Source organism: Amblyraja radiata, chromosome 2, assembly GCF_010909765.2.
Source record: "Amblyraja radiata isolate CabotCenter1 chromosome 2, sAmbRad1.1.pri, whole genome shotgun sequence".
Lineage (NCBI taxonomy): Eukaryota > Metazoa > Chordata > Chondrichthyes > Rajiformes > Rajidae > Amblyraja > Amblyraja radiata.
In genome coordinates this window covers 39436718-39449696 of record NC_045957.1, presented here as the reverse complement: position 1 = coordinate 39449696, position 12979 = coordinate 39436718, and positions in this window count along the sequence as shown.

The following is a 12979-nucleotide window of genomic DNA, read 5'->3' as shown; positions in this document are numbered from 1 at the left end:
TTGTGGTGTTTAATAGCCGAAGGGAAGTAGCTGTTCCTGAACCTGGACGTTACAGTTTTCAGGCTCCTGTGCCTTCTTCCCAATGGCAGTGGTGAAATAAGAGTGTGGCCAGGGTGGTGTGGGTCTCTGATGATGCTGGCTGCCTTTTTGAGGCAACGACTCCGGTAAATCTCTTCGATTGTCGGGAGGTCAGAGCCCGTGATGGACTGGGCAGTGGTCACAACTTTTTGCAGTCTTCTTCGCTCCTGGGCGTTCAAGTGGCTGAACCAGGCCGTGATGTAACCAGTCAATATGCTCTCTACTGTACACCTGTAGAAGCTCAAGAGAATCCTCCGTGACATACCGAATCTCTGTATTCTTCTTGGGAAGTAAAGGCAGTGATGCGGTTTCTTTATAATTGCACCGGTGTGAAAGATCTTCGGAAATATGCATGCCCAGGAATTTGAAGTTTTTGACTCCACCATACAAACAGGATTGTGGGTCCTCATCCTTCCTCTTCCAATGTTCCCAATCAGTTCATTGGTCTTACTGATATTGAGAGCCAGGTTGACAAAAATGCTGGAGGAACTCAGCGGTTCAAGTTCAAGTTCAAGTGAGTTTATTGTCATGTGTCTCTGATAGGACAATGAAATTCTTGCTTTGTTTCAGCACATAGGCATTTACTACAAAACAGATCAGTGTGTCCATATACCATAATATAAATATATATACACATGAATAAATAAAATGATAAAGTGCAAATAACAGATAATGGGTTATTAATAATCAAAATTTTGTCCAAGCCAGGCTTAATAGCCTGATGGCTGTGGGGAAGTAGCTATTCCTGAACCTGGTTGTTGCAATCTTCAGGCTCCTGTACCTTCTACCTGAAGGTAGCAGGTAGATGAGTGTGTGGCCAGGATGGTGTGGGTCTTTGATGATTCTGCCAGCCTTTTTGAGGCAGCGACTGCGATAAATCCCCTTGATGGAAGTAAGGTCAGAGCCGATGATGGACTGTATCGATAGAGAGAAGGATCTATAGCGAGAAGGAAAAGGCGACGTTTCGGGTCGAGACCCTTCTTCAGACCCTTCTTGAGAGTCAGGTTGTTGGGCTGGGACCATTTGGTCAATCGATCGATCTCACTTCTATACTCTGACTCATCACCATCTGTAATTCATCCAACAACGGTGGTGTCAGATGAGGGCAATGGCATGCATGAAGGAAATTTTTCTTGCCTATAAATTTTGAAACTGGAAGCACAAAGTCAATTCTTTCTCCAACTTATCCATTATTTCTGCTTTTGGGTCTATAATTTCCCCCATTCAGTCTATAGAGTTATTGCATTCAAAGCAACATATGCACTGATATTCAACATTATATCAGCAAACCCATTTTGCTAACTAGAATATGTACATCGTGGATTACACAAGAAATTGACTTTGATCAGAGGCACAACTGGAATATACAGTGCCCTCTGTACATTTTGAGACAGACCCATCATTTATTTATTTGCCTCTGTACTCCACAATTTGAGATTTGTAAAAGAAAACATCACATGTGGTTTACAGATGCAAATAAATAAATGATGGGTCTTTGTCCCAAACATAATGGAGGGCACTGTACATGCCCAGACTAGTATCAGTTAAAACGCCCGTCTTTTAACTGGTAAGTGAAGTGAAGGAATCCTGGAGTGCCTGTAACTGAAAAAATTTGGATATCAGACAATTTGTTTATTACCTCAACCTGGATTGATCAATGAAAATGAGCCATGACATTTCAGTATGATTTGGTCCTGCAGATTAAAGTTCGTGCAAATTCATTAAAAGATAAATTTGGTTACAGGATAAAAGTCGTGCAATGTGCATTGATAACGTCAAATGGGGATTACAGATTGCCAGAATCTTCAGGTTAGATCTATCCACAATCCAAATATGTCTGAAGCGCTTGTTGCCATTGGCAACAATTGCCATGATTGGTAACATAAATAGAAGCAGACGTAGGCCAAATAACCACTTGAATTTGTTCTCCCATTGCCACTTATACCCTACACCACTTTTTATGCCTCCTCCCCCTGCCCTTTTTTCCCCCCATTTCCAAGGAAAAACAGAAGCCAATAATATAATTTCCTCTTCAAAACACAAATTGCTGGAGAAACTCAGCAGGTCAGGTAGAATCTGTGGAGGGAATGGACAGATGATGTTTTGTGTCAGGAACCATCTTCACACTGTTTGTAATAGGAGGGAGTTGAATGGCTGCGGCTCGCCTGCAGTCCGTCTGTTTTTACTTTTTTGTGTATTTTTTTGTCTTGTTTAGTTAAATTTTTGGTTATTAGGTTGTGTTATGTGTCGGGGGGGGGTGGAGAGGCTGAAACAGGGCCTTCTGTCTCTCCCTTCGGGGGAATGCGACTTTTTCTTGTCGTATCCCCCTTCTCTGCCTCCGTCTGCGCTGAGGCCTAATGGCGGAGCTGGTGGCCTCCAACCTGCGACCGACCTCGAGGCTCCGGAGGTAGAGCCAGCCAGGACTCACCAACGCGAGGCTGGCCGTCTTCGAGCTGAGGCGGTGTTCGGGCGCTCCAGTGGCAGCGGCACGACTCGGCGCTCCGGTGACGGTGGCCCAGCGCGGGGCTGGGACGGTGCTGGCTGAGACGCTCCGGTGGCAGCGGCATGACTCGGCGCTCTGGTGAGGGCGGCCCGGCGCGGGGCTGAGACGCTCCGGTGGCAGCGGTACGACTCGAGGCTGGGACGGCGCTCCCGTGAGGGCGGCCCGGCTTGGGGCTGGGACGGCGCGGGGCTGAGGCGGTGCTCCGGTAGCTGTGGCGAAGGCGCGGGGCTGAGACGGTGCTCCGGTAGCTGAGGCGGCCCGGCGCGGGGCTGAGACGGTGCTCCGGTAGCTGAGGCGGCGTTCTGGCGGCGGCGACCTGAATCCGGGTGCTCGGCCGCGGGCCAGTGGACGATGTCGTCGGGAGCTCGCAGGTCACAGGCTGGTGCCTGATTTCCGGAGCTCCCGCGGCAACAGCTGCGTCCGCTGGACTGGAGGGTGGCACCTTCGACCACCCCGGGCCGCGGAGCTTGAACCGGCCCGTTCGCGGAGCTCGGTGAGCCGCGGGACTGACTTACCATCGCCCGGTGGGGTATCGCCTCATCGCAGAGGGAGAAGAGGAGGGAAGAGACAGTTACCCTAAGATTTTTGCCTCCATCACAGTGAGGAGGTGCCTGGTGAATTCACTGTGGTAGATGTTAATTTGTGTTTATTGTGTGTTTTGTTGTTTATTATTACATGTATGGCTGCAGGCAACTACATTTCGTTCTGACCGAAAGGTCTGAATGACAAATAAAGGATCTAAGTCTAAGTCTAAGAAAGCTGGAAAAGAGTGGTGGGTGTGGGGCAAAGCCCGGTGAGTGATAGGTTTGTGTTTCCTGAGCGTTGTCGGGCATGTGAGCGATGTGGCTTGAACAGCATCGGCTACTGTGTGTAATCCAGGCCTCAGTATTAGTATTTCACTAACTTCCACCCTGCCCTACACGATTTCCTGGTTGTCAGGCGCTTTAACTCTTCTTCCCATTCTTCCCTTCACACTGACCTTTCTGTCCTGGGCCTCCTGCATTGTCAGAGTGAGGCCAAACACAAATTGGCAGAAAAGCACTGTATATTTTGCTTGGGCAGCCTACAACACAGCACTATGAACATTGATTTCTCTAATTTCAAGTAACAACTGCATTCCTAACCTCCCCTCCCTCACCCTAGTCGTCCTACTAGTTAGACTCGCATCCTTATATCCCTGCCGTTAGTGCATCTTCCCCAGCCAACAATGGGCCATTAAGGACTCCACCCTTCCTGAGGTTATCTGTTGCCGGCCCTGTATTGTTCTGGGCTTCTCTACCTTTCAGTCTTAAGTAAGGTTCCGACCCAAAATCAATGAGACTAATACCTTTGGGCCTGGTGAGTGGTGATGATGATGAAATTCAGTTTGATGACATTGGGGCGATGATGAAGATATTGATCCCTTTCTCCATAGATGCTGCCTGACCTGCTGAGTTACTCCAGCACTTTGTGTCTATCTTTAGTATAAACTAGCATCTGCAGTTCCTGCCGACACACTCAGTGTGAGGGATGTTGATTTGGAAGAGGACACGGTCATAACTTTGCTTGTCCATGAATGACTGTGAATGAGTTTGTGGAGATGATGTTGGTGGTTCCATGCCATCCTAGCTCTGGGAAGAGCATATCACAGATTTTTGCAGGCAGTGGGGCAAAGGACCAGTTATTATTGAAGAAGATATTTATGTTTTACATATTAAATCCAAGTTGGCTAATGAACCATTGTAGGTTTGCGTTATTGGCCACTGTTTCGGGGGTTTTATATACATTACCAGGCCATGCATCTGGCACACTTGACTGAATAAAGTGTGGGCTATTCTTTGGCATGGAGGAGTTGTGAGGGCTTCTGAACTAGCTCGACATGTCTTGTGATAGTTACGGATTTGTAGGTCTCCATATTCTCCTGTTTCTATCCTTTTTTTTAAACCTTCAAGTAATTGTGTTCATAATGATAGAAGAATTAAGCCATTTGGCCCATCAAGTCTACTCCACCATTCAATCATGGCTGATCTATCTGTTCCGCTTAACCCCATTCTCCTGCCCTCCCCATAACCTCTGACACCTGTACTAATCAAGAATCTGTCTATCTCTGCCTTAAAATATCCATTGACGTCCTCTGCAGCCTTCTGTGGCAATCGCAGCCTGCTTCAAAATCAAATCTTTCTTAAAGTCCTTTTGCTTCCTTATTCTCTTCCGTTATTCTCCTATAAACCTATAGAGTTTTAGATCATGGGGCTTTATATTATCTGTCATGATTCTGTTTGATAATTGTCTAGTAGAACTGTTTACCAAATTAAAGGCACTATGCAAGTTGTTGTTCTTGGCAATCACAAAAAGACTGAGTTGTTCATTTCCTGGATGGCAATTCTCATGATGTTATCCGTTTTATTAAAAATCTGTTCTAACAAGAAAGCAAACATTAAGAATGCTAGTGAACTGTAAAATGAGATCACATGGAACCATAACGTTTGCATCATGTTGGATACATTACATTTTCATGACCAGTGAAGAGCATTAAAGGGAGTGAATTCAATTGCTGGCAACAATGCAATTCAACTATTTCATTAATTGAGCATTTATATATTTGTAGATGACATAAAACAATGCAGAGGTAAACAATGAATTTAATGAGGAAGAGTTTATGAGGTCGTTTCATGCTCAACACCGTCCAGGTCTCGAGAGCACATATTCAGTAACATAACCAGTGTACTTTTAGTCTGTTCCTGACATTGCTGTTCCATAAACACTTCTCCGAGTAGTCAAATGTGAAAGCGACTTTATAGATCCAATAAATGAAATGAAGCTTGAAAACTGCTATTTTCAATTTTTATCCTGCACCATTTCTGAGCTAATGTAAAATTTTGCAATGTTGTTTAACATTTCTAATAATAGGATTTCAAATATGTCCGAAATGTTACACCTGGAAAATATGAGACTCCTCCTAGCAGGTAAACCAGACCATTTCCAAATGATTTGGTCTCCATTTGTCGACTTACTACAAGTATAAGGTGCAACATAACTTTGAAAATAAATGGTTTCAGGACCTGGTGAAGGGGGAGTAAAAATAAGAAGTAGGTACATCCCTTTTATCTTTGTTCTTTCTTTCTTTCACTTTTATATATCTTTAGCTCTCTTTTTCTTCCTTTCTTTTTCTTTGGCATTCTCCTTACCTCTTTTTCGAGTTTTACGTTTCTAGGCGTCTCTCTTGATCACTCTTTCACGCACTCACTATTCTATCTAACTCTCTTTACTTTCTTCTTTTTAAAGTTTAAAATACGAAGTGGTACAGGAAATGTATTATGTTATTTTTTGGCTTATATCACTGTAATGTACACTACTAATAAATAAAAATAAAAATAAAACATTTCTAATAATAAAAGCAAGTATGTTCTGCACATTACTACTTTCAATACACATGTACAAGTTTGTTGACACCCCACAATATACACTATATCTTCACTATAATCAGGGCTGTTATCCGATGACTAAACAAATGACTATATCATTTCCATTTCTGCTGCTTATGAACATGAATGGTCAATGGCTTTCCTCTGTACCATAAATTACTACGATTTTGTGTTCAATTATTTTGAGGAACATTCATTAAGGCAAGGAGACACTTGCACTATGTTAAATATTCAGGTTAAAAATTGTAATGTATTGAAATTGAACGGCGACTTATTTACGGCTGCAAGATATCTTCAAAGATTTGGTTTACTGCCATGGTGGTAATTATCCCATTCCGCTTTCATCATTCTCTGATATAAACCATTACTGCTATTAAAACCAGAGAAATAGCAAGACAAGCAAAGCAAATATTTATACAACTCGCACCCACAAAGGGAGTCATGTTGAACTCTTCACCTGGCATATGTGTATTGCAGCAAAAGAGAGAGATCACAAAACTTAAATAGAGTAATGATTGCGCTGGGTGGAATGGAAGGGGAGGCAGAAACAAACAATTAAAAAGGCTTAACAAGCAAACCAGATAATAAAAGGGAGAAAGTAAAAAGCAAACTGCAGTAGGAACTCAGTGGGTCCAACAAACATGTGTGGAGGAAAATGGACAGTTGAGGTTTTGGGTAAGACCCTTCCCCGGAATCAATCTTGGCCCGAAACATCATCTGTCCATTTCCCTCCACAGATAGAAACATAGAAATTAGGTGCAGGAGTAGGCCATTCGGCCCTTCGAGCCTGCACCGCCATTCAATATGATCATGGCTGATCATCCAACTCAGTATCCCGTACCTGCCTTCTCTCCATACCCTCTGATCCCCTTAGCCACAAGGGCCACATCTAACTCCCTCTTAAATATAGCCAATGAACTGGCCTCGACTACCCTCTGTGGCAGGGAGTTCCAGAGATTCACCACTCTCTGTGTGAAAAAAGTTCTTCTCATCTCGGTTTTAAAGGATTTCCCCCTTATCCTTAAGCTGTGACCCCTTGTCCTGGACTTCCCCAACATCGGGAGCAATCTTCCTGCATCTAGCCTGTCCAACCCCTTAAGAATTTTGTAAGTTTCTATAAGATCCCCTCTCAATCTCCTAAATTCTAGAGAGTATAAACCAAGTCTATCCAGTCTTTCTTCATAAGACAGTCCTGACATCCCAGGAATCAGTCTGGTGAACCTTCTCTGCACTCCTATGGCAATAATGTCCTTCCTCAGATTTGGAGACCAAAACTGTACGCAATACTCCAGGTGTGGTCTCACCAAGACCCTGTACAACTGCAGTAGAACCTCCCTGCTCCTATACTCAAATCCTTTTGCTATGAAAGCTAACATACCATTCGCTTTCTTCACTGCCTGCTGCACCTGCATGCCCACTTTCAATGACTGGTGTACCATGACACCCAGGTCTCGCTGCATCTCCCCTTTTCCTAGTCGGCCACCATTTAGATAATAGTCTGCTTTCCTGTTTTTGCCACCAAAATGGATAACCTCACATTTATCCACATTATACTGCATCTGCCAAACATTTGCCCACTCACCCAGCCCAAGTCACCTTGCAGTCTCCTAGCATCCTCCTCACAGCTAACACTGCCCCCCAGCTTAGTGTCATCCGCAAACTTGGAGATATTGCCTTCAATTCCCTCATCCAGATCATTAATATATATTGTAAATAGCTGGGGTCCCAGCACTGAGCCTTGCGGTACCCCACTAGTCACTGCCTGCCATTGTGAAAAGGACCCGTTTACTCCTACTCTTTGCTTCCTGTTTGCCAGCCAGTTCTCTATCCACATCAATACTGAACCCCCAATGCCGTGTGCTTTAAGTTTGTAAACTAATCTCTTATGTGGGACCTTGTCGAAAGCCTTCTGGAAGTCCAGATACACCACATCCACTGGTTCTCCCCTATCCACGCTACTAGTTACATCCTCGAAAAATTCTATAAGATTCGTCAGACATGATTTACCTTTTGTAAATCCATGCTGACTTTGTCCAATGATTTCACCACTTTCCAAATGTGCTGCTATCCCATCTTTAATAACTGACTCTAGCTTGACGCATTGTTTCTCCAGTAGTTTGGGTTTTTTTTTTTTTGCTCCAAATTCCATTATCTGTAGTCTTTTGGGTCTCCAATAAAAGAGAAGAGTTTTCAGCAGAAATATAAAATTTTAGCTGGATTACTGCAGTTGACATAAAGGCAACATTTGACCGAGTGGCATCGACTGTTTGGATAAGTGCGTATAGAAGAGCAATATTAAGAACAGACAAAGTACTCTGGTGATGTTAATGAAGATGTCATCTAAACACCTGGACTACGGAGCAAGGAGTCAAACCGAAATGACAAAACAGGAGTCAAAGGGAAGTACAAAGGGAAGGTTGGAATTAACCTTGAAGATGTTTGGCATCATTGAAGATCAATCATCACTATCCAGGATTTTACAATAGGAGTTCCCCTTGGCAGTCTCCCGGACCAACCTATCATCTTCATCAAGGGCTTCGGCCGGAAACGTTGCCTATTTCCTTCATGAAGGGTTTCGGCCCAAAACATTGCCTATTTCCTTCGCTCCATAGATGCTGCCGCACCCGCTGAGTTTCTCCAGCACTTTTGTCTACCTTTGATTTTCCAGCATCTGCAGTTCCTTCTTAAACATCTTCATCAATGACTCGTTTACTCCTCTGAGGTCAGAAGGGGGATGTTTCCTGACGATTGTGTAACATACTATTTTGTATGCAATTCGTCAGGATATGAACCAGTTCATATCTGCATGCAGCAAGGCCTAGATAACATTTAGTATGGGTCGACAAGTAGTGCAGAAGTACCAGGTTCTGTCCATCTCCAACAAGAGAGAGTCTCGTCACATATCCCTGCCATACAATGCCATTGTCATTGCCGAGCCTCCCACCATCAATATGCTATGGTCACCATTGACCAAACACTCAGCTGGACCAGCCACATAAATACTGTGGCTACAAGAGGTGGTCAGAGGCTAGATTCCCTACGGCAAGTGCCTCATTTCCTGAGTCCCATTTCCTGAGACCCGAAAGTCATTTCACTGAGCATAGGTAAGAAACAACTAGGGAGGAAAAAACAGTGATAAGAGTAGTGTATCGGCCCCAAAGGTAACCATTCTGGAGAAAGTATAAAGCAGGAGATAATATGCCATGTAATAAGATTAATGCATGATAATGAATTTATAGATTCATAAGGATTACTTACCTGGTACAATACATTACCAAATTCAAAATGCATATGGAATAGGCTGCCAGAGGAAGTGGTAAAGGTGCGTACAATTATGACATGTAAATGACACTTGGACAAGTACACAGAAAGGAAAGATTAGGAGGGATTTGGGCCAAGCACAGGCAAATGAGATTAGATAAGTTCGGCAACATGGTCAAACTGGACAAATTGGGCTAAAGTACATTTTTTTGTGCTGTAAACTCTGCAGTCTCTATAATCTCCATTGCTAGTTAGTATTAAGTATTTCAATGTGGCACACATGTGTAACACTGAAGCTGTGCTATACTCTCTCCTATTAAGCATTGTGTAGTCTATATCCAACCACACACCTTCATTGTAAACATTTCTTTGTAATATAGCACTGCAGCATTTGAAGAATGCCCGACACACCCTTTCTTATGCAAAACTGTACTTTGAACAAATATATAGAGGTGATTTTCCAGCAAGAGATGATTAACAAATGAAAGTTAGGTGCAGCCCTTGCAAAGGAACTGCAAAGATATTTATATTATATTTCTATAATAAGCGCACCTTGTTGTACAAACATGTTAAATTGAGGAAATACAGTAAATTTAATCCTGTGTCTTCTAGTAGCTGTCTTGCTAACAAGGATGTTATCTGCAAGGATGCAAGCTCTGCAAGGATGGGTTCTCAGGGATATGGGGAGAAGGCAGGAACGGGGTACTGATTGTGGATGATCAGCCATGATCACAGTGAATGGCGGTGCTGGCTCGAAGGGCCTATTGTCTATTGTCAGTCCCTTACTATACACACTATAGACTCATAACTATGCGGCTAAATTTTACTCTAACTCCAGTTCCAAGTTTGCAGATGCCACCACTGTAATCGGCTGTGTAACAAATAATGACAAATGGTATACAGGAAGGAGGTAGAGAGCTTAGTAACATGATGTTAAGACAACAACCTCTCCCTCAATATCAGCAAGACAAAGGAGGTAGTTATTGGTTTACACACCCCACTCAGCACCAATAGAAAGTGGCAAAGTGGAGATGGTTGAGAGCTTCAAGTTCCTAGGCGTAAATATCACCAACAATTTGCCCTGGACCAACTACTTTGAAGCTACGGCCAAGAAAGCCCACCAACGCCTCTACTTTCTCAGCAGACTATAGAAGGAAGTTTGGCATGACTCCAACGACTCTTAACCTCAAGAGTTCAAGAGACATTTATTGTCACATGCACCAATCGGTACAGTGAGATTTGAGTTACCATACAGCCATACGAATAAAAATAACACAATACACGATAGAATTTAACATGAACATCCCCACACAGCAGAATCAACGTTTCCCACTGTGAGGGAAGGCAATAAAGTTCAGTCCTCTTCCTCTTTGTTCACCCGTGGTCGGGGCCTAAGGGCATTCAGCAGACGTGGCTACGGGCGGCCTGATGTTTCAGGCCCTCTCGCCGGGTTGATCGAAGCTCCGGCGTCGGAACGGAAGAACACTTTCAGCGGCTTGGAGTTTCCCAATCGACCACTTCCGAAGTCCACAGGCCGAACTGGACGGAGCTCCAGCACTGGCGATCCTCGGCAAAGATCCCAGTCTCCGCGATGTTAAAAGTCAGCGCCACCCGCGGCTGGATGCCCCGCAAACCACAGCTCCACGATGTTCAAGTCGGCTGGCCCAACACTCCGGAGCCTCAACACGCCAATCGTCGGTAAGGCATCGCCCACACTGCGGTGGTAATTCAGTGCTGCGCCGCCGCTGGAGCTCTGGCCGGTCACCGGCAGGAAAGGCCGCGCCAATCCAGATGGTAGGCCGCGAGGAGGGGGCGGAGATGCGACTCAGAGAATAGACGCATCCCGACCAGGAAGTGACTGGGAAACGGTTTCCCCCTTCCCCTCCCCACCTCCCCCACATAAAAAAGACTAAGAAACCTCCAGGAACATACTTTTAAACAGACTAAAAATAACAAAAAGGGTGAAAGGACGAACAGATTGCTGGCGAGGCTGCCACCCGATGACGTCTTCGTCGATGAACAACTTCTACAGATGCGCCGTTGAAAGCATCCCATTGCAGCTTGGTTTGGCAACAGCTCTGCACAGGACCGCAAGAAATTGCAGAGTTGTGCATGCAGCCCAATCCATCACACAGATCGGCAGCCCCACCCCATCAACTCACTCTACACTTCACTGCCTCGGGAAAGCAGCCAAATAAGGAGCATTTTCATCCCGGGTCATTTCTCTTCTCCTCTCTCCTGTTGGGCAGAAGACACAAAAGCTTTACAGCTTTACAACAGTACCACCAGAGTCAGGATCAGCTTCTTCCCTGCCATTATCAGACAAATGAATGGTCCTCCCATATGCCTCCAACCAACCTCATTGCAGACTTTGCGCTGCTTTTATTTAATTGACAACTTCTCTGTAATTGTAAGTCTACAATGCTGTAACACTATATTCTGCCCTCTGCTATTTTCCTTTTTGCACTACCGGTTGTGCTTGTGTATAGCTTGATTGTACTCATGTGCAGTATGATTTGACTGCAATAAATCTATCTGCTTCATGAATACATATACCCTGCTCCCGTTTCCTCCGCAACTCCCTAGTTCAGTTATCCTTTCCCACCCAAACCACCCTCTCCCCACGGACTTTCCCCTGCTACAGCAGGAGATGCAACACATACCTTCTTCGTCGATTCCATACAAGGACAGCCCCGTCAGCCCTTTCAGGTGAGGCAGAGGTTTATTTGCACCTCCTCCCACCTTATCTACTGTATCCAGTGTTCCCGGTGCGGGCTTGCTCCTGTATATCGGCGAGACCAAGCGTAGACTTGGCGATCGTTGCGCTGATCATTTATGCACAGTGTGCCTTGGTCAACGTGATCTCCCAGTTGCTAACTCCCCTTCCCATATTGACCTTTCTGGTCCTGGGCCTCCTCCATGGTCAGAGTGAGGCCACACACAATTTGGAGGTACGCATATTTTGTTTGGGCAGCTTACAATCCAGTGGTATGAACGTTGATTTATCTAATTTCAAGTAACTTCTGCATTTCCTCTCCTCCTCGCTCTCCCCCCCTTCCCCACCCTAGTGGTCGTACCAATTCCACTGTTTGCATCCTTGTATCTCTCTTGTTATCACACCCTCCACAGCCAAACAGTGGGTCATTATGCAGATCCACCCACCCTTCCTGAGGTCATCTGTTGCCGCCTCTGATTTGTTCTGGCTTTTTCTCGCCTCCAGTTTATTACCCCCTACCTCTACTTTCAGTAAATTGCAATATTCCTAGAGTTCAATTATATCTTGCTTACTCCATTAAAGCTATTTAGTTCTGACCTACACATTCTAATTTCAGATAAGTTTGTTACCATCGCGCATTTTGTTCTAAATGTTGCAACAATCGATTGGTTGTATCACTTATTTTAAATTCAAAATAGCTTTACAATGACAGTGTAATTTTGCAAATTTATTACTCATCACTGTTCCAAAATTCCAGAATTCTTTTTGGTGTGTTCCCTAGAATACAATACTTTATTTTATATTGCAAAAATGTGTTTGTAAGAGTGTAAAGAAGGGTTTCGACCCGAAACCTTACCGATTCCTTCGCTCCGTAGATGCTGCCTCGCCCACTGAGTTTCTCCAGCATTTTTGCCTTCCTTTGTAAGAGCTTTCTTTGTAAACCAGATTTTACTATCAACGTTTTTTCTGAATGGTTCTTACAGGAGTTAGAAATTCATAATGATATCAGTGAAAATG